This window comes from Panthera leo, chromosome C1, assembly GCF_018350215.1.
Source record: "Panthera leo isolate Ple1 chromosome C1, P.leo_Ple1_pat1.1, whole genome shotgun sequence".
Classification (NCBI taxonomy): domain Eukaryota; kingdom Metazoa; phylum Chordata; class Mammalia; order Carnivora; family Felidae; genus Panthera; species Panthera leo.
Window position 1 is genome coordinate 147604096 of NC_056686.1, and position 20351 is coordinate 147624446.

The following is a 20351-nucleotide window of genomic DNA, read 5'->3' on the forward strand; positions in this document are numbered from 1 at the left end:
GGGGATGGAATGAGAGGTGGGATCTGTTTACTTGACTCCTTTGGGAGTCAACCCATCAAGGTTGCTGCTGCCTCTCTAAATGTCCACATATTTTCTTCCCCACTACAGCTGCCCATCTTTGCCCTCCAGGGGATCACATGTGCTGCCACATAGTCTCTTGACATGGGGCTGGCTCAGGCTCAGCTTCTTTTTCTTCCTTTCAGCTCAGGCCTCTCCCTACCCAAGTGGTCTGCTTGTACAATATTCTCTCGGACGTGATACTGGCAAGGTGGCTCAAGCGCAGTTACTTTGTCTACTCCACTTACAGGAAATTCTATCCTTGCAGGACAAATGGTGGAAATGCAGTCTGGAGCCTCGTGAAGAGTGAATTAGAGCACTTTGTAGGAGACAAGGGGAACAATAGAAAATCATCTGTCATTAACTCAAAGGAATGCATCATTCCTAGAAGTAATGCAGTTCTAGGCTGAGGCAGGGAGTGGATAGATCAAGCGCCCAACCCATCTCCTAATTGTAAGCAGTAACTTAATGCCCAGTATACAGGCAGAGAAAACATCGGATGCCTTTAATTGGTGAGAAGAGATACTGCTTTTGATTTTAGCTAATAGGCACAGAAGAGATAATGGTTCTACTTAAACCACACCTTTCCCTTTCACACTTGAGGGGAAGCTACCACCTCCAGAGCTCCCCACATCTCTCCAGTGCTCTGAATCTTGCCCTGATATTGCTCTGAATTGTTAAAATGCTCCTGAAGAAAAATCTTTCTCATCAGAAATGATTAGTTTTGATATGTTCTTCCTGAGACCTGATTCAAACACCTCGTTTTGTGTACTAACTCACTAACTGAATTGCTCAGCTCCAACCTCCCAGCTCCCATATTTTCTGTACCTCTTTGGGAGTCAAGGGACAACTCTGGGACTCAAGTCGATAGACTATTTTTGTTAACTTATTACTATGGGAAAATTTCAAATTGTAGTAATCAAATTTCTACAATGGTTCCATAAATTGAGATGCTAATGAGATTTATCTGTTTTATTTGACTGAAACATTTCTTGCATGAGTCAGATTACGCTAAGCTATGCTGTGGTAGCAGACAGCTCCAAAATCACAGTGGTTTGCTACAACTCAGATTTATTTCTTCCTCACGTGAATTTCCACTGTAAGTCAGCTTTGCATACTCTTCACTCCAGGCCCTGGGCTGAAGAAATAGTCCCTATTTGGGAAACACCCACTGCCTGGCAGATGGAAATGAGAAATGGTTAAAACACAATGACTTTTACTTATTTATTCAACGTTTATTTATTTTTGAGAGACAGCGAGTGAGTAGGGGTGGGGCAGAGAGAGGATAGAAGATCCAAAGCGGACTCTACACTGACAGCAGAGAGCCTGATGCAGAACTCTAACTAATGAACCGTGAGATCATGACCTGAGCCAAAGTCAGACACTCAACTGACTGAGTCACCCAGGTGCCCTATCTGACTTGTAATCAGGTCATGATCTCACAGTTGGTGAGTTTGAGCCCTGCGTTGGGTTCTATGCTAACAGCTCAGAGCCTGGAGCCTGTTTCTGATTCTTTGTCTCCCTCTCTCTCCCTCTGCCCCAGCCCAGCTTGTGCTTGCTTGCTCTCTCACTCTCTCTCTCAAATATAAATAAATAACCTTAAAAATTTTTTTTTGCTCAGAAGTAGCAAATATCACATCTGCTCACATTTCATTGGTCCAAGAAAATCAACTGGCCAAAGCTGATGTCAGTGTGGAAAAGGGAAGCATAATTCTGCCAAAAAAGAGGGCCACATATATTAGGAATAATGCAATCTATCATACCTTCTAAGTCCCTTTTAATGTTATATTCTCCTCACTGCCCTCCACCCTGCAATTTACTAGTTGAAGGAATTGAGTCATTTATGCTGTAGAATTTTCTGGATTCTGGATTCTGCTAATCTCATCCTTGTGGGGCACTTGTTTAACACATTCCTTGGTCCTTCTATTTCTTCTAAATCTGTAGTTAGATACACAGGCATATTCAGATTCAGGTTCAACTTTTTGGCAAGGATACTTCCTAGGTGGTCACGTGTGTCATTATTATCTCTTGCTGTGTAACAATCATCCCAGAATGTGGTGGCTTAAAACATTATTATCTCATGGCTTCTGTGGATCAGAAATTCAGACAGGGAGCAGGGGATGGCTTGTCTGCCTAATGATTTCTGGGGTCTAGCTGAAAAACCCAAAGACGGGACTGAAATCACCGAAGGCTTGACTGAGTCCAAAGATTCCTTGTTCAAGCTGGTGCAATCACTTGGTTGGCAAGTTGCTGTTAGTAAATGGGTTCTCTTCTATGTGGGCTTGTCCATAGGGCTGCTTGAGCATCCTGACAACATGGTGGCTGACTTCCCCCAGTGTGACTGATCCAAAAGACCAGTGTGGAAGCAGCAATGTCTTTTATTAACGAGCTTGTGAATTCGTACACTGACATTTTAATTGGTCAAAAAAAATCAGCCTTTATTCAGTGCAGGAAGTCTATACAAAGGCATAAATACCAAGAGAGAAGGTAAATTAGGGGTACCTTGGATGCTGGATACTATATGCATCGAATGGCTTTTGATGTTAAAAAGGACAAGTAGGAACAATCTCTAGCATACTGTGTAGGACAATGGTTTCCTAGCATTTGAGATGTCATGGTCCAGTAGAATTTCAAGGGAAAAATAAGGCCAAAATGGAACTACTAGATCTTTATTTTGCCATGTAAAGTCACTCAAAAAGAGTAACCTGTTAATTCTACCACCATTATTTTTTTCATTTTCTTGAAAGCCTTTTTTTTATATAGAAATACATTATCTCAGAGTACAAATTATCATTTTTGATGTGGAGCAAGGAGAACTGCTTCCCAAATGTACATTGAGAACCCACTTGGAAAACATTCTGTACTCAAGTTGAGGATTCACATACTCTGTCATCCAACATTTCCACTCCCAGCTGTACACCCTAATGAAAGGCATACATGCACACACCAGGAATCATGGACAAGAGTGTTCATACCAGTATGTTAATCGTAGCCCTGCATTGGAAACAAACCAAATGCCATCAACAGTAATATAGACAAATTGATATGCTTCCATTTACATTAAGTCCCCAAACAAGCAATACTAAAGTGTAGTGCTTTAGGGAACATACTTGGATGAAAAAAGTGGAGGAAAAAAAAAACAAGCAAGACTGTGATTGTGATAAAGATCAAGTTATGGTTACCTTTGTGGGAAGGGATGGTTTTCTGATTTTGAAGAGACACGGGTGGAGACTGCTGAGGTGCTGGCAATGTTTAATTTATTGACTTTAGCGATGGCTACACAGGTATTGCCTTGATAATTCATTAGGCTGCACATTTTATGCTTTTTCTGTCTGTGTGCTATATTTTACTACAAAAAGGGCATTTTAAAAAGGAAAAAAATTAATCTTTTTAATTAAAAATTGTAGCTTTAGGAGAAACTTCTTTTTAAAAAGACCATCTATTCTTGGAGTGCCTGGCTGGCTCAGTCAGTTAAGCATCCAACTTCGGCTCAGGTCATGATCTCACAGTTCATGGGTTCGAGCCCCTTGTCGGGCTTTGTGCTGACAGCTCAGAGCCTGTGCCTGCTTCCGATTCTGTCTCTCTTTCTCTCTCTGTCTCTCTCCCTCTCTTTCTGCTCCTCCTCTGCTCATGCTCTGTCTCCCTCTCTCAAAAATAAATAAACATTAAAAAAAAATTTTAAAGACCGTCTGTTCTTTCCCAGCTCCATCATCCCTCTCCCACCCCTTTCTCCGCACGGGATGTCAGCAGGATCTCTGCTAGTTCCAGCACTGGCAGCTTCACACTAGAGACTCTCATACACCCCTGACTCAGCAGAGCGGGAGTGGATGTGGTTATGCACACACACGCACACACGCAGGAGCTTCCCTCCCTATGCTTCAAGAAGAGGAAGTACCTTTGCTCCTTTGTACCGGGTTGGCAAGAAGAAGGAATAGCCTTTCCTCAAGAACTCTGCAGTTCCCCAAAGGCATGCCCTAAAAGCTCCCCACTTCTTCCTCCAGGGCCTTCTGGGCAAGAATGAGGGCAGACTTGCTGGCTCTTCTGACAGGCATTGTCAGCAAGCCCCTGCAGGCAGCCCTCGTATCGGAAAATGCTGGACTAAGACCTGTGTAGTGCTTAATGTTGTAGTTCTCAGCAGTGGACCTGAAGAGCCCATTTTGGTACTGGGCACTTTATAGCATCCTGTTACACTCATACACTGTTGATGGAACATCTCTTACATGCCGGGCATTCTGCTAGTTGTTTACATTGTGCAATGCCTTATAATTTACAATATTTTATTTCATTTTCATAACAATCCCATGAAATAGATGAGTGCTATCCAATCATTTCCACTCTCAAAGAGGCCATTGAGGCTCCTAAGGTTTCAGTATCTTATCTGAAATCACTATAAAGGGCTAGCCATACCTCTGAATGCTTGCTGTACCCAAAGCCCACTTGGCAGAAAAGAAACCCTGTGTGGTTCCTCAGGCAAAGTCTGTTTGATGTTATCTCCCAACCCACCCCCTACTCCCGGTCCACCGCTGATTTTGCCAGAAGACGAGTGGCCTGAGAAAAGACCTGCCCAAACAGGAATGATGGTGATTAGATAGATTATTAGATTATGTCAGAAACATTTTGTGAAAAATACAAGGAAGCCGTTGTTATGATAGAAAAAGCTAAAAGACCCCAGAGATGAGAAAGTTGTGCACAGATACCATTAGGCAGTAGAAATCATCAATAAACAGGGAGTATGAGTACAAGTAACGTTGACTGTGAACAGAAAATGAATTATCTATTTGATACCAACAGAAAGTGAGTTACTTGAATGGTACTGGCAGGAGCATTGAAACAAAGATTTCAGTGGACTAAGTTCCCATAATGATGGGGAGCAACACTCTTGTTGCCAGGTGGACTTCCTCAGGCCTCTGTTGTTCAGTTCCCTCTCGTTTTTGTTGTTGGTTGGTTTGTTTGTTTGTTGAAAGATTGAACAGACGTGGGCAGGTCAGATCTGAATTTTGTACTTCTGGTGCCCGGAAGCCACTGCCACCCCGCTGGGCCCCGGGTAACTCTGATCCAGGGCCACCTGTGGAGGGCCAGGCAGTGGGCTGCCTCCCGAGCCTGACAAGCACCAGTACTCTCGGGACCCCGAGATGGGCTGCTACAGGTAGCTCTTCCTGTTTGGCTTCAACATTGTCTTCCGGGTGCTGGAAGCCCTGGTTCTAGGCAACAGCCTCTGGGCCTGGGGTGAAAAGTGGGTTCTCTCCAAAAGCTCGGTGCTGACAGATCTGGGAGGCCTGTACTCCGTGTGGCTGTTTGTAGTGATTAGAGGCGTCATGGCAGTGGGCTGTGCCTGCTGCTTCCGGGCACTGTGGGAGAACACCTTCCTGCTCAACTTTTTCTGCATTCCTAGGCCCCATCTTTTTCCTGGAGCTGACAACAGGGATCCTAGTCTTCGTTTTCAAGGACTGAATTCTTTTTTTTTATTTTTATTTTTTCAACGTTTTTTATTTATTTTTGGGACAGAGAGAGACAGAGCATGAACGGGGGAGGGGCAGAGAGAGAGGGAGACACAGAATCTGAAACAGGCTCCAGGCTCCGAGCCATCAGCCCAGAGCCTGACGCGGGGCTCGAACTCACGGACCGCGAGATCGTGACCTGGCTGAAGTCGGACGCTTAACCGACTGCGCCACCCAGGCGCCCCTCAAGGACTGAATTCAAGACCAGCTCGATTTCCTCGGAAACAAAAACATCAAGGCCTATCGGGACAACACTGATCTCCAGAACCTCATTTACTTTGCTCAGGAATATTGGTCTTGCTGTGGAGCATGAGGGCTTAATGACTGGAACCTCAATATCTATTTCAACTGCACCGACTTGAACCCCAGCCAGGAGTGCTGCGAGGTGCCCTTCTCCTGCTGCATCAGGGACTCTGCGGAAGATGTCCTCAATGTACAGTGTGACTAGGATGTACTGCTCAGACTGGAGCTGGAGCAGCAGAGCTCCGTCCATACCAAAGGCTGCATCGGCCAATTTGAGAAGCGGCCACAGAACAACCTGATCATCGTGGCTGGGCTCTTTGTGAGCATCACCCTCCTCCAGATCTTTGGTCTGGCCCAGAGCCTTGTGAGTGACATCAGGCAGTGGAGGCCAACTGGTGAGGCTGCCACAGTGGCCATGGCCACTGGCCTGGCCTCCCCAGGGATACCCCCGCTTTCCCTGACACTGTGCCCATGATGGGCATGGCCACAGGTGTTTCTGCTTGGACCTGAGTTCCATAGGGAGCTTGAGTGTGGGTATGCTGGGCATACATGGAAAAAGCTGTGTGCCTCTGCCTGTGCTGCCTGTCCTGGAGCTGTGTGCACAGAGGGTGGGTATGTCTATGTGAATGTGCACAGGGAGCCACCATCTCAGCTATTATTGTGTGGTGGGCTCTCCCGGGGACCAGGAATGGCACAGCTCAGAGGGTGTGGACTAGTGGGGTGGGAGGGGTCTGTGGTGTCCAGCCAGGCTGGGGCACACCTCTCTGTGCATGGCTATGCGGGGCAGGCCTGGCGCCTGCTGTCGCTTGGAACACACCCTCATGCAGCTTTAGAGCTGTCTTCTCTACTAGTGTGACTTTGACCCTGCCAGGAACCCACTTCAGCCTCATGTCTCAGATTCTAAAATAGATCCAAGAGGGGTGCCTGGGTAGCTCAGTCCGTTAAGCATCAGACTCTGGCTCAGGCCATGGTCTTCTGGTTCATGAGCTCCAGCCCTCATCGGGCTCTATGCTGACAGTGCAGAGCCTGCCTGGGATTCTCTCTGTCTGCCCCTCCCCTATTTGCACACTTCCACGTGCGTGCTCTCTCTCTCTCAAAATAAATAAACTTAAAAAAATGAATAAAACAGATCCAAGAATTTCCTCTCCCTTCCTTGTCTCTCAGTGATGGCTACAAACTACTACTCAAATAAAAATAAACAAAACCTTGAAAACCAAAAACAAACAAGCAAGGTTTGAGCAGATGACCAAGCTGTGAAGACAATGATCAAGGAAGCCTGAGTCTACTATATATATAGCAACTAATATATCTTATCAGATGGCAAGAGGAAAGCCTTTCTTCCAAAGTACTGATGGAAAGTAACACGGAAGATAAGAAAGTTAGAGAAACAATCTAGGAAGTCTATAATCTGATTAACAGGAAAGAGAGATTAAAAAAAGAGAGATGCGTATGGCATATCTGCACATAGGCCAAGAACACCAAGGAAAAAGAGAAGAGTCTAAAAGCTTCAAGGAAGAAAAAACAGGGATGCCTAGGGGGGCTGAGTCAGTTAAGCATCCGACTTTGGCTCAGGTCATGATATCATGGTTCATGGGTTCAAGCCCTGCCTCAGGCTCTGAGCTGACAGCTTGGAGCCTGGAAACTGTTTCCTATTCTCTCTCTCTCTCTCTCTCTCTCTCTCTCTCTGCCCCTCCCCCACTCACACTTTCTCTCTGTCTCTCAAAAAATGATGTTAAAAAAAATTTTTTTTAAAGAAAGAGAAACCAGGTGACACACAAAGGAACAGGTAGGAGATGGCACTAAACCTCTTAACAGCAACACTGGATGCCAGAAGACAATATATATATATGAACAAAAATATATCAGTTAACTTCCAGCTAAACTGTCAATCAAATTTGAAGGAGGAATAAAAGTATCTTTAGTATCTTTAATCATAGAAGGTCTTGAAAGATTCACCTTCCAGGTGCCCTGTCTCAGGAAACCACTAACGGCTGGGCTCCAGCAAAATCAGTGTGTAGACCAAGAAAAAAGATAGCATGGAAGGAAACAGAAGCCACAAAAGGAATCCCCCCACATGGGGGACACCTAGAGAGCAATTACTCTACCTAAGCAGGATGATGGCAGACTTGGAGAGGGTGGTCTCCAGAAAAATGATGATTTTTTTTTTTTTTCAACTTTTTTTTTTTTTTATTTATTTTTGGGACAGAGAGAGACAGAGCATGAACGGGGGAGGGGCAGAGAGAGAGGGAGACACAGAATCGGAAACAGGCTCCAGGCTCTGAGCCATCAGCCCAGAGCCTGACGCGGGGCTCGAACTCACGGACCGCGAGATCGTGACCTGGCTGAAGTCGGACGCTTAACCGACTGCGCCATCCAGGCGCCCCCAGAAAAATGATGATTAATACAGTTGAGAGTTTGGCAGAATTTGTAGCTTTATAAATTCTCATTGATCTATTCCTTTGTATTTCATTATCTTAATTACTATACCTTCATGTTATGATATCTAGTAACACAAGAACATCCTCATTATTTTTCCTTTTCAAAATTTTCTCATTTGGGTAAGCTAGACATTTTTTTTTTATGTTTATTTATTTTTGAGAGAGAGAGTTGAGTGGGGGAGGAGCAGAGAGACAGAGACGCAGAATCCGAAGCAGGCTCCAGGCTCTGAGCTGTCAGCACAGAGCTGGATGTAGGGCTCAAACCCATGAATGGTGAGATCAACCTGAGCTGAAGTCGGAAGCTTAACTGACTGAGCCATGCAGGTGCTCCCGGAGAGGCTAAACATTTAAATTGTAAAACAAAATACACTTTTGGGGTGATTGGGTGGCCCATTTGGTTAAACATCTGACTCTGGATTTTGTCTCAGATCACTTCACACTTCTGAGATGGAGTCCCACAGCTTGGAGCCTACTTGGGATTCTCTCTTTCTCCCTCTCTCTCTCTGCCCCTCCCCTGTTCATGCTCTCTCTTGTGCGTGCTCTCTCTCTCTCAAAAATAAATAAACATTAAAACAAACAAAATACACTTTTGAGTCCATGAAAAATATTATTGAGATTTTTATTTTCAATTTTTCATGGCAGTGTAATAGGATTAATGTTTAGCTGGTAGGTACTGCTAGGTTCTTCTGGTTGTTTTTGATTAGCAACCATTTTGATTACTTGACATCCATGACATACCAACTTTAAATATTTTAAAGTCTCTGTGGCAGAGAATTGTAGCTGGCCATATAGTTTCTCAACTTTACTATATTTCCCAGTATCTTCTGCAGGTCTCTTAAATGAAATGCAAGCAGAAGCAATGAATGCTTCTGCTCCTAGGCCTGGCCAATGAAAGTTTCCAGGCTTATCCCTTCATGCTCTCTCCTCCCTCCTCATTGCTTAGAATGGTGATGGCAACAACCAGAGTCACCTTAGGATATTATACAAATGGCAGAGACCCTATAATCCTGAATCCCTGAAGAACTATGTAGATAAGGGCTATGTGGGCAAACACTTCCCATCCCTCTAGTCCCACCACTATTGACAGGGAAATCTGCTTTGAACTGTGACAGAACAGAAAGAAACTTACTGTCCTTTTTTAAAAAAAAATTTTTTTAATGTTTGTTTATTTTTGAGAGAGAGAGAGAGAGAGACAGAGCACAAGAGGTAGAGGGTTAGAGAGAGAGGGACAGAATCTGAAGCAGGTTCACTGTCAGCGCAGAGCCCAATATGGGGCTCAAACCCACAGACTGTGAGATCATGACCAGAGCTAAAGTCAGACGCCCAACCGACTGAGCCACCCCGGTGCCCCATGAACTTATCGTCTTTAAACCATGGAAAATTTTTAGTTCTATTTTGTCTACCCTACCCAATATGATGACTAGATAAATGTTATACTTTTAAGGGCAATTTTATAGTAACCTATCAAAATAGTAAAAGCAGAAATATTTTGATGCAACAATTTCATTTTATATCATACAGAAATACTTAAATAAGCAGGTAAGGTTTTATGTACTAGGATGTCCACTGCAACATATTCACAGTAACAAAAAACTAAAGATAACTCAAAGGTACATCTTTATTTTATTTTTAGATAGAGAGAGCACAAGTTGGGGAGAGGGGCAGAGAGAGAGAGAGAGAGAGAGAGAGAGAGAGAGAGAGAGAATCTTAAGCAGGCTCCACAATCAGTATGGAGCCCAATGTGGGGCTCTATCCCACAACCCTGGGATCATGACCTGAGCCAAAATAAAAGAGTCTGACGCCCAATTGATTGAGCCACCCAGGCACCCCTGAAAGGTACATCTTTAGGGAAATGCTTATACAAATTATGTTGTAAGTATCCAATGAAATGCTAGCAGCTATTAAAAAGAACAAGCTATGGGGTATGAGGATAAATTATGTCCTTTATATATTAGTAAATAATAATTTGCCAACAATATCCATAAATTTTCTGGGTTTTATAAAATAAGTATATAAACATATCTAGTGAATAAAAGTATAAGTATAAGTATAAGTATATATAAGTATATAAACATATCTAGTGAATAAAAATTCATTATATATACTTATATGTACATAGAAAATGGCCCGGAAAGTTACATATTAATCTATTAATAGTGATTACCTTTAAATATCAGTAGCACTGTGGTGATTTTAAACAATGTCCACAAGTACTTCATTATTCCTCTTTACAAAGGTGTGGCCCAATTTCCATCCCCTCAAATGTGGCCGGATTTAGTGTGTATGATTCCAGAGATTAGGTTGTAAAAGACATTTGACTGCCTCCTTACTCTGTCTTTTGGATCATTTGCCCTTGACACAGCTAGCTTCTACCTAATGGAAACACCTAGCAGCTCTAAGGTGAGGTATTGACAAACTGAGACCCACCAACAACCAGCACTGATTTGCCAGGTATGTGAGTAGATCCTACCTAGGTAGTGGACCCTTCAACCCCAGGCAAGCCTTCAGGTTACTACAATCCTTGCTGGCATCCTCATGGCAATGTGTGAGAAACTCTGAGCCAAGAACCACCCAACTAAGTTATTCTGGATTTCTGATCCACAGAAGCTGGAAAGATAATAGATGTTTATTGCTTTAGGCTCCTAAGTTTGGGGGGTAGTTTTTTATGCAATAATAGATCACTAAAATGAGTATGAAGAGAAGGGGAGGGAATAACATTATTTAAAAATTTTTTATATTAAAACAGTTTTTTAATATTCCTGTTCATTGTTACATTTTTATAATTAACATTTGTAATTTTTAAATAAAAGCATTTTAAGTTAAAAAAGGCAACCTTTAAGGAAAAGTAGTAGCCCATCATTTGCTGGACCTAGAAAGAATACATGTTTCAAAAAACATGTTGGAAACTCTTTCAATGACTAGCAGAAGTGACTGTATAATGTAGAGAAATGGGCCAAAAATATAAAATATCTGCTTCTAGTGATATAAAATATAAGACTTTGTCAGTGATCAATCATTATTATGTTTTTCTGCTTGAAAATTACCCCGTCATCCCTCACTTGCAAAGGAGAAAACCACAGAAGAGCATTTCTCTCTGTTGTACAAATGTTTGTGCTTGTGTTAACAAAGGACAAAGAGCCCCTTTCTGATTTTTTTCCTTAGAGAACCAGTACTTAAACTTGCTTCTTTGATTTTAATGCTAATGCCCCTAGTTAAAACGCCAGTTAAAAAAGTTAAGTATTTAACATCTGCCACTAGCTCATCACCTCCATAGCCTTCCTCTGGGTTCTACCCATTTGAACTTTAGTATGTTTTTTGCTCACATCATTTCTTCTCTTCTTCCTATTTTATCTCTGTACTCCTTGGGTAAACCCAACAAATCAGTCCAGCCAGGTTGCAAAACAAAGACTCCCTAACAAAACCATTGAGTTAATGACTTCTCCTGTTCATAGTTAATTCCTATTGAGCTAATGGCACCAGGGGACTGATGTCTGCATCCTGTGGCAAATATTCCCATCATTTCTTTGTCTCCACTTAAAAACATTCTTTAGCGCTTACTAGGGTTAAGGGCCCCAGAGTTCTGTATGTGAGTATTGTATGTATTGCTATGTGGATTTTATTCATGTACCAGATTTTTTAAAAGTGAGTGTTAATCTTTTCTGTTGTATAAAGTAAACCTCCGCAATTTTCCATATGTAGTGATACCATCAAGGGAGAAAGGAGTGTAAGAGAAGAAGGGGAAAAGTCATTAAAAAGAGAATGTTAGGCTATGACAAAGGAATCTGGACCTAGCCTGACTGTCTGAAAAGCTAAACTAATTGTTCAACTTGAATTACATCATCAACCCAAGTTGGGGTGCTCAGGACATTCCAGTCATGGCTATTCCAACTAACCACCCAAGTAGTATAAAAACTGCTCTCAACCTGTTCTTGTTTTTTTTTAGTATCCAGGCCTAATTAGCGTTCAGGCAGGAACTTGACACCTATTTGAGTCACTTAAAATATGTTGGTAAAATTATTGTCCCGACATCCTCCCCTACACCTCTTTGCTAACATAGTCAAAGCATCCACTGTAACATTCCCGAAAGAGAGTGGAGATCTTTACTGTTTTGACTGTGGAAAGCAGGCCTTTTGGATACTGACTCCTTTATGGTATCATTTGGATTATGGTGCATAAATAAGAATGAGATGAAGTCCAAATAAACTGACTCTCAAATCCCCATGCTTGTATGGATTTATTTGGTCCTTTGATGTATTTTTTGTTTCTCTGTTGGAATGTTTCAAATATACACTTAAATCACCCATAGAAAAGGCTGCTAATGTAAATGGACATGTATTTAGAATGGGCTGTCATCTTAACCTTCCCAGGGATGCAAAACCCATAAAGCACAAAGGGTCAATTGGAATTACCTCTTCTGTTTCTTCTTTTAAATATGAGAGGTTGCAGAGTTCAGAGTGCCCTTTCCCTCTCGGCTCTCTATTTATTCAGGTGACTCAAATTTTGGCTGTTATAAGGAGGGGTTGACCCTCAACCCTAGGACACTCTTCTTCAAATTGAGTTTTAACTTTCATGGCTTACTTTCATGATTATTTTAAGACTACTAGTTGAGTCTTTGATACTTTATCTTCACAGTGTTTTCCATTAAAAAAATCTATAGGAATATAGGAGTGTGTAATCTGAAGTATTTGAACTCATATTGTAAACGCTCTTTAAGCTAAAAAAATTTTATCAGAAAAGTAACACTAAAGACAAATTGAAAAGTAGAGGGGAGAAATCATCTGTAATGATTCAAATACAAGTGCTGCTAAAAATAGACCTACCTAGAGGTGAGGTAGGGTCTTGACCCAGCCAAGCACATCGAGGTTGGTATATTGAAACTGGTGCATACTGGCTGCTTAACAGCCCTAGAACCAAAGCCTCTGAAAAACTGTACAGATTGCCTTTTACATGTAACATTTTATGGCAAGCATTTTCAAGTAAAGTCTTCATAAGAGAAGGAACGATATCCCTTCAGGTTTATAATTTTTTTTAGAGTGTGCTTAGAAAAGTCAAAATCTAGCTATATTATATCAACAGCTTCAACTCTGGTTGAATACTTAAGGTCTTACGGTTAGCTATGTAGGAGAAATGAGACACAATGTGAAAACTATTTTAAAAGCTTAAAGGATCATCCTCTCTTTGCTGAAAATTACAGCCCTCAAAGAACCAGGTCAGCTCATCATTCTCTGCCTGAGACTTCTAGGTTGAATCAGCCTCTCTGGCATGCTTGAGTGCATACTTCACTGCAAAATGGGAGTCCTTCCCAAAATTACTATATTCAGAGAGGTAACAAAAAATATATAATGCTTATAATGAACTTAACAAAATTACTCCCACTTTAGGGATTAAAGAGTAAGATTTATGTAGTAGCAAATAGAGCCCTCTAAAGCAATTGGGCATCACCCTGAGTAATAGGAGGCATTCTGGAGTGATTACTTGAAGGAACAGAAATAGCATAATGCTGCCTGTCAATTTTATGGCAATGTCTGTATGACCCACTTGGCGTCCCTAATATCTCCTTCTCCATAATCTAATTTTAGTAACTTTGGCTTCTGGTCTTGTGGGATTGAGTTGCAGATCCTTGGTCAGGTTAGTTCACTTTGTCACCTCATTGTGACAAAGAATGAGGCCACAGAAGTATGGACAATTTGGCTTTGTGGAGAGAAATATCTCTTAACAATAAATCTTTTCTTCGCTCTCTGTTCCCCTGTTCCATCTGACCCCCCGCCCCAAGGCTTGGAGGTTGTAAGCAACTGAACATGTTATATCGGGAGGCTTAGGGAAATAATGGAAAAAGCACCAATTCTGGAATCAGACGAAACTGAAATCAAGTCCACACATTAAATGGGATTCTTGGAAAAATTACTTGATCTGTGTAAGCCTCAGATTTCTCATCTGAAAACTAAAGTTAAACAATATCAAGGTTTGTTGTGAGAATTAGATGACAGGTATACAACACACAGCAGTAGGCAGGTAGTCCTGTCAGTAATACTCTCTCTCTAGTGTCATTAGTGCCAGCACATGGTAGGGTTGCACTTCGTGGCCCATTTTTGGTTGTATGGGGCCGTGAAACTGGTTCTAGCTAAAGAATTGTGAACAAAAGTGACGCATATTGGAAATTGCCAGGGTAAGGCCCTTTCCTTTCGACTCGGTGACAGGTAATGTTCAAGGTGAAGGCTGTTCTCACAGCTTGAGTTCAATGGCTATCATGAGAAGAATGTCCCTGCTGACCCATCAAGGGTGAATAGAATAAACAAGGAACAAATTTTGGCAATTTTAGCCACTGAACTTTTGGTATTATTACTGCATCATAAGCCAGCCTGTCTTGTTGCTTTCCTCTACTTGAACAACAAAGTAGAAAAACTCAGAGGAGCATAATTTAGGATTGTGGAGATGTCTGACAGGTTTTCTGACTTCTCCCTGGTCTTATGTAGAAATTGTATTTTCAGACTGAAGCTAGAAATAGCTTTTCTGGTGTTGGGGATGGATCCATGTTTCAGTCCAAGTAGAGGAAGCAGAGCTTTGAGGGCAAGCTATTTATGGTGTCATAACTGACACTTGGGGAAATCTTGAGAAATCTCCTAGGACTTTTATGTATTGCACATTTACTTACGGGCAAATCAACAAGGTTGTACTCTTCCTACCCCTACTGCCAGTCTTCCTTAGAAAGCATTAAAATGTTGTTGGGGCGCCTAGGTGGCTCAGTCAGTTAAGCATCTGACTTCAGCTCAGCTAGTGATCTTGTGGTTCGTGAGTTTGCACCCCGTGTCTGGCTCTGTGCTGACAGCTCAGAGCCTGGAGCCTGCTTTGGATTCTGTGTCTTTCTCTCTCTCTGCTCCTCTGTCTGTCTGTCTTTCAAAAATAACATCAAAAAAAAATTTTTTTTAAGCATTAAAATGGGGCGCCTGGGTGGCTCAGTCAGTTAAATGTCCAACTTTGGCTCAGGTCATGATATCATGGTTTGTGGGTTCGAGCCCTGCGTTGGGCTCTGTGCTGACAGCTCAGAGCCTGAAGCCTGCTTTGGATTCTGTATCTCCCTCTCTCTCTGCCCCTTGCCTGCTCACACTCTGTCTCTCTTTCTCTCTCAAAAATAAATAAACATTAAATTTTTTTTTTAAAAAAAGCATTAAAATGTTGTTGAGTTCCAAAGAAACAAATCTATTATATCCATAAATAAAATAAAGACAGTATCTCTTGGAAAGGAACATTTCTTTTAACAAAATAAAATTTAATTTTGAAAAAAAATGTTAGCCAAAATATTTAAATGTCCTATTTCCTTCCCCTCTATACAATTACTACATTTATCAATAAAATCATCTCTTCAGAGGGATAGTTGAATATAACCTAGTAGCAATAAAAAAAAAACTGCAATAGAATGGCAAATTTTATTTTAACAAATGTTATTACAGTCAGTGTCTCTGAATAATGAGAATGTTACCAGCCCTCGTTGATAATGGAGGATTTTATGCATTATTTACCTATTAACTAAATTCCAGAGTAATAATGGTGAACGTCTCTTAGTGCTCAATGTAATACAGCTGATTCAAAACCATGATACTTTTTAGAAAAATAAAAGGTAACCTTTATTAAGGTATTACTATTGGCAGGCAGTATGCTGTTTTGTTTTGTTTTTTTTAAGTTTATTTTATTTTGAGAGAGAGTGTGCACATGTATGTGAACAGGGGAGGGGCAGAGAGAGAGGGAGAGCATTCCAAGCAGGCTCCTTGCTCGCCCAATGGGGTGGGGGTGGTGCTTGATCCATTGATCCATGATCGATCTCATGGACTGTGAGATCATGACCTGAGCCGAGATCAAGAGTCAGACGCTTAAATGACTGAGTCACCCAGATGCCCCATGCTGAGTGTTATGATCAGGATTGCATTCATCTTCATGCAACAGAACCCCAACCACAGTGGCCTAGCCAAATGGAGTTCATTTTCCCATGTAACAAGAAGTTCAGAAGTAGGTAGTTGACTTCCGGCACAGCTGCTTAAGAAAATCTTAAGGACCCAGATACCTCCTAGCTTCCTGATCTACTATCCTTAGCTTTTGTTCTCTTGGTTGCAAGATGGCTGCTTTTCTCCCAGTTATTCTCATTTTGTCCAGAATGAAAAAAGAAGAGCAAAAAGCAAAATACACATCCTGGCTGGCTCTGTCTCCCCACCCCCCCTTTTTTTTTAATCAGAAACTATTGCTTTCCTGGGAGCCCCTCCCTATAGAACAGAAACATATGGTCACCATAGCTGTAAGGCAGTCTGTGGAGGGAGTATTTTAGCTGGGCATATTGCTACCCCAAACGAAATCATGTTTCTGTTAATAAAAAAAAGAAAGGTAGAATGGATCTTGGGTAAACAACTAGCAATTCCTCCATTAAGCCTCAAGGGCTTTATCCCAGATTTTTCAAGAAAACTGTGAAGTAGCTACTATTATTTTTCCATTTTAAATACTAGCAAATAGAGGCACAGAGGCTGAAATTACTTACCTAGGGTTGCACAGGTGGTAGGTGGTAAAACTGGAATATGAAAGAGGATTCTCAAGTACTCACAAAAGGCAAAGATGGCAAGCTGATTAAGTTTGGAGCTTGGTTCTCCTGCGAGTCCTCTCGCTGCTTAATCAATCACACACAGAGCCAGCTCAGGGAATGGCCAAGGTCTCTTGGGCAATTTGCCAGCAGGTCCCTATGGGAGGCGGTTATGCTGTCATACTTTCCCTGATGTAACCACATACCCTCAGACTCCAAACAGTCTTGAGGCAGCTGTGACAAGCATCAGTATGAGCCTGCTAATGAGGCAGAGTTCACGAGTGCAAAAAACTTCTTGGCACATCATGATTCTGGGAAGCAACATGGTTTGGGGGAGGGGTGATTCAAAGGTGTGGCCTAATGCCCTCTGGGTTTAGGGAGTTTTGGTTCAGGAATGGTATAAGGCACTTGGGCTCAGGGAGAGAACAAATCATTTTGAAGCAACAAATATCGACAAAAACTTAAATAGTCATTAAAATGCAGGGTGGGGGGCGGTTTGTACTAGCCCTGTTTTATCTTCATTCATTGCTTTAGTTAACTTTAACAACTCCTGGCCTGTAGTAAAATACATGAAGTATAGCAACAGAAAAAAGTCTCAGCTCAGGGCAAGCCAGCAGAGGCACTGGGAGCCAGCCAGTGTTCTCAGGTTGTAAAATAAAATCTCTAGACCAATCGGACACTGGCCTCCAGCCATGGCAGTGATTAATGCCAGAGTTGTAAAAAGTGCTATGGTGGGAATGGTTAGCCAGGTTGTAGTGCATGTGTGTGTGTGTGTGTGTGTGTGTGTGTGTGTGTGTGTTGGTTTTTTTCTTTAAAGCAGCTTAACATGAAACACAATTTTTAGTTGGTTTGGAATCTAAAAATAAAGATTTGTTTACTTTTCTTTTTTAATTAAGAACTTAAGCAACATTATAGAAGAAAAGAAGCCTAGGAAACATTAAGCTCTAAACTAGTTCCATGAATCCAGTTCTCTCTTGATCTTTGTTCAGATTCTTTCATACATTTTTACCCAATTGTAATTATTATGGTAGACCTACAATTCTTGGTTCTATTTTTTTCACATAAATGTATTTTTATGAACAGTTTCATACTTATTTGAAATATATATGTCTTTTTTTAAGCTTTAGAGTATTTTGTTAACATCAGTCTGCTATGGGTTTGCTTAATCATCTCCCTATTGTTGAGCATATGGCCATTTTCATGGTTTTGCTGTTATAAATGATGCCACTTCCAACATCGTCGTATAAATTCTTTCTTTTTTTTCCTTGAGGTTACTTCTTTCTTTCTTTTGGTTATGTTCCCCAGAGTGGTATTATTTAGTCAATGGGTATGAAGAGTTACTTGTTTCAGTGCTCTGACTTACAGCATCATCAGCAATGTAGAACACACCTGCTTTTCCATATCACTGGGTGTGCTGATTATTTGCCTGCTGTTTTCTTAGCCCCGCATCTATCCTTCCACACAATCAGCTTCGGAATGCTGGGGACGGGAGCCTGCAAACCTCATTTCCCAGGCTTTATTTCTAGCTGGGTTTCTGTTAGGTTCTGCCAATAGAAGGTTCCAGCAGAAAATTAGGAGGCATTCTAAGGAAAGAGGGGAGAAGTCATAGTTCTCTTTCTTTCTGTTTCTGGCAGTATCTCTGGAAGTGACTTCATTTCTGGATGCCCTCTCCCTGGTATTCCCAGCATCCTGTTTAGCATTCCCAGTGACACAGTATGAAGTGCAGTCTTATTCCTATAATGCTACCTCCTCCTTTTTGTTCCCTCAGCTGCTGTCTATCTTTCTGTGCTTACTAATCTCACAGTTACCTACCTTTCCCTTTTTGACCTTTCAGCTCTCCCAACTATATAACTTCCTATATTAAATGCTGTCTCTTTGAAATTCCTAGTTTGGTTTCTCTCTCTCTCTCTCTCTCTTGTTTAAGGTTTATTTATTTTTGAGAGAGAGACAGAGAGACAGAGAGAAAGTGGGGGAAGGGCAGAGAAAGAGAGGGACACAGGATCCAAAACATGCTCTGCGCTGACAGCACAGAGCCCAATGTGGGGTTCAAACTCAGGAACTGCGAGATCAGGACCTGATCTGAAGTCAGATGCTCAACCAACTGAGCCACCCAAGTGCCCCCCTAGTTTGGTCTCTATTTTCCTGACTAGGCTCTGATTTATAAGATGGGTCTTATAATTCTAATATATATCTTATTAAGGTAATATGTGTATGATGGCTCCCAAAGTATTATTTTCATTTTTAAAATTTCCTAGTGGAAATGGATTTTCTTAAAACTGTAAACATTTCACCCATTTGTCATCAACCTAATTGCTCTGCATGTCTCTACAATGATAAGGATCTCTAGATGACTACATATACGTGCATTACTTAACTACGACCAAGTACTTGCATTTAACTGAGAAAATTAAAAATGTACACATTTCATTAGCAAATATAATTGATTTGTAGATTTAAATCTAGTCTTAGGGGAGGGTGGGTGATGGGTATTGAGGAGGGCACCTTTTGGGATGAGCACTGGGTGTTGTATGGAAACCAATTTGACAATAAACTTCATATATTGAAAAAATAAATAAATAAAAATAAATCTAGTCTTAGAATCTTTATGCAATTTTGTTAGCTTATTTTTCCGTTTTAACAAATACTACAGTGGATTGAGTGGTGCCCCCCAGAAGATATGTCCACATACCTGGAACTTGTGAATGCTACCTTATTTGGGAAAAGGGTCTGTCGATGTGATTAAATTAGGGATTTGGGGATTCGATCATCCTGGATTGTCTGGGTAGGTGCCCGAAATCCAATGCCAAGTGTCCTTGTAAAAGAAAGGCAGAGGGAGATTTGGGCCAGACAGAAGAGGAGGAGAAGGACGTGTGCAGTTGGAGGCAGAAACTGGAGTTATGGGGCCACAGCCAAGAAGTGCTGGGACGTCAGAAGCTGGAAGAGGTAAGGAAGGATTCTCCCCCACAGCCTCTGGAGGGAGCGGAGAAGCCTGCTCTCCTGACACCCTTATTTTAGACTATTGGCCTCCAGAATTGTGAGAGGAGAAATCCCTGTTGCTTTAAACCACAGAGATTGTGGCAATTGGCTATAGTGGCCACAGGAAACTAATACAAATATTACGTAATTTCAATATCTGTTGTTTAAAACTATTTTTCTTTATTCTGTTTGTAGTATTCAAAGTATGTACATGTTAAAAGGGAAAAAGAGCACACCTATTGTGATTAGATAATTGGGTCTCAGATGCTTCTTTACTTGTAACCATCTCTTATTTAGTATTTGTTCCCATCTTTTTTAGGTGAGATTTATTACAAGTTGTTCTGTTCTTTTCTGTTCCATTTTGCTGATGACTCTAATAAACCTGATAATTAGGCCTCTGTGTCATTCACATTCAAGGGGGAAAAAAAACCTAATAGCTTTTTATTGAGCCAAGACTATTATAATTAATTTATCTTTGTCTATCAGATGTTCCTTGTCTTACAGGGGCTACGTCTTAGTAAACCCATTGTAAATTGAAAATATCTTAAGTTAAAAATGCATTTAATACACCTAACCTAC

At 41.4% G+C, this 20351-nt stretch overlaps 1 non-coding gene and 1 pseudogene across 1 annotated transcript; one reads left to right on the forward strand and one right to left on the reverse strand.

Moving 5' to 3' along the window:
• Positions 1-425: 425 nt before the first annotated feature.
• On the reverse strand, positions 426-618 carry LOC122229116. Its single transcript, XR_006206960.1, has one exon. It is a non-coding gene; the product is annotated as a U2 spliceosomal RNA (small nuclear RNA).
• A 3456-nt stretch (positions 619-4074) lies between these two features.
• On the forward strand, positions 4075-6197 carry LOC122226018 (annotated as a pseudogene).
• The last annotated feature ends 14154 nt before the right edge of the window (positions 6198-20351 follow it).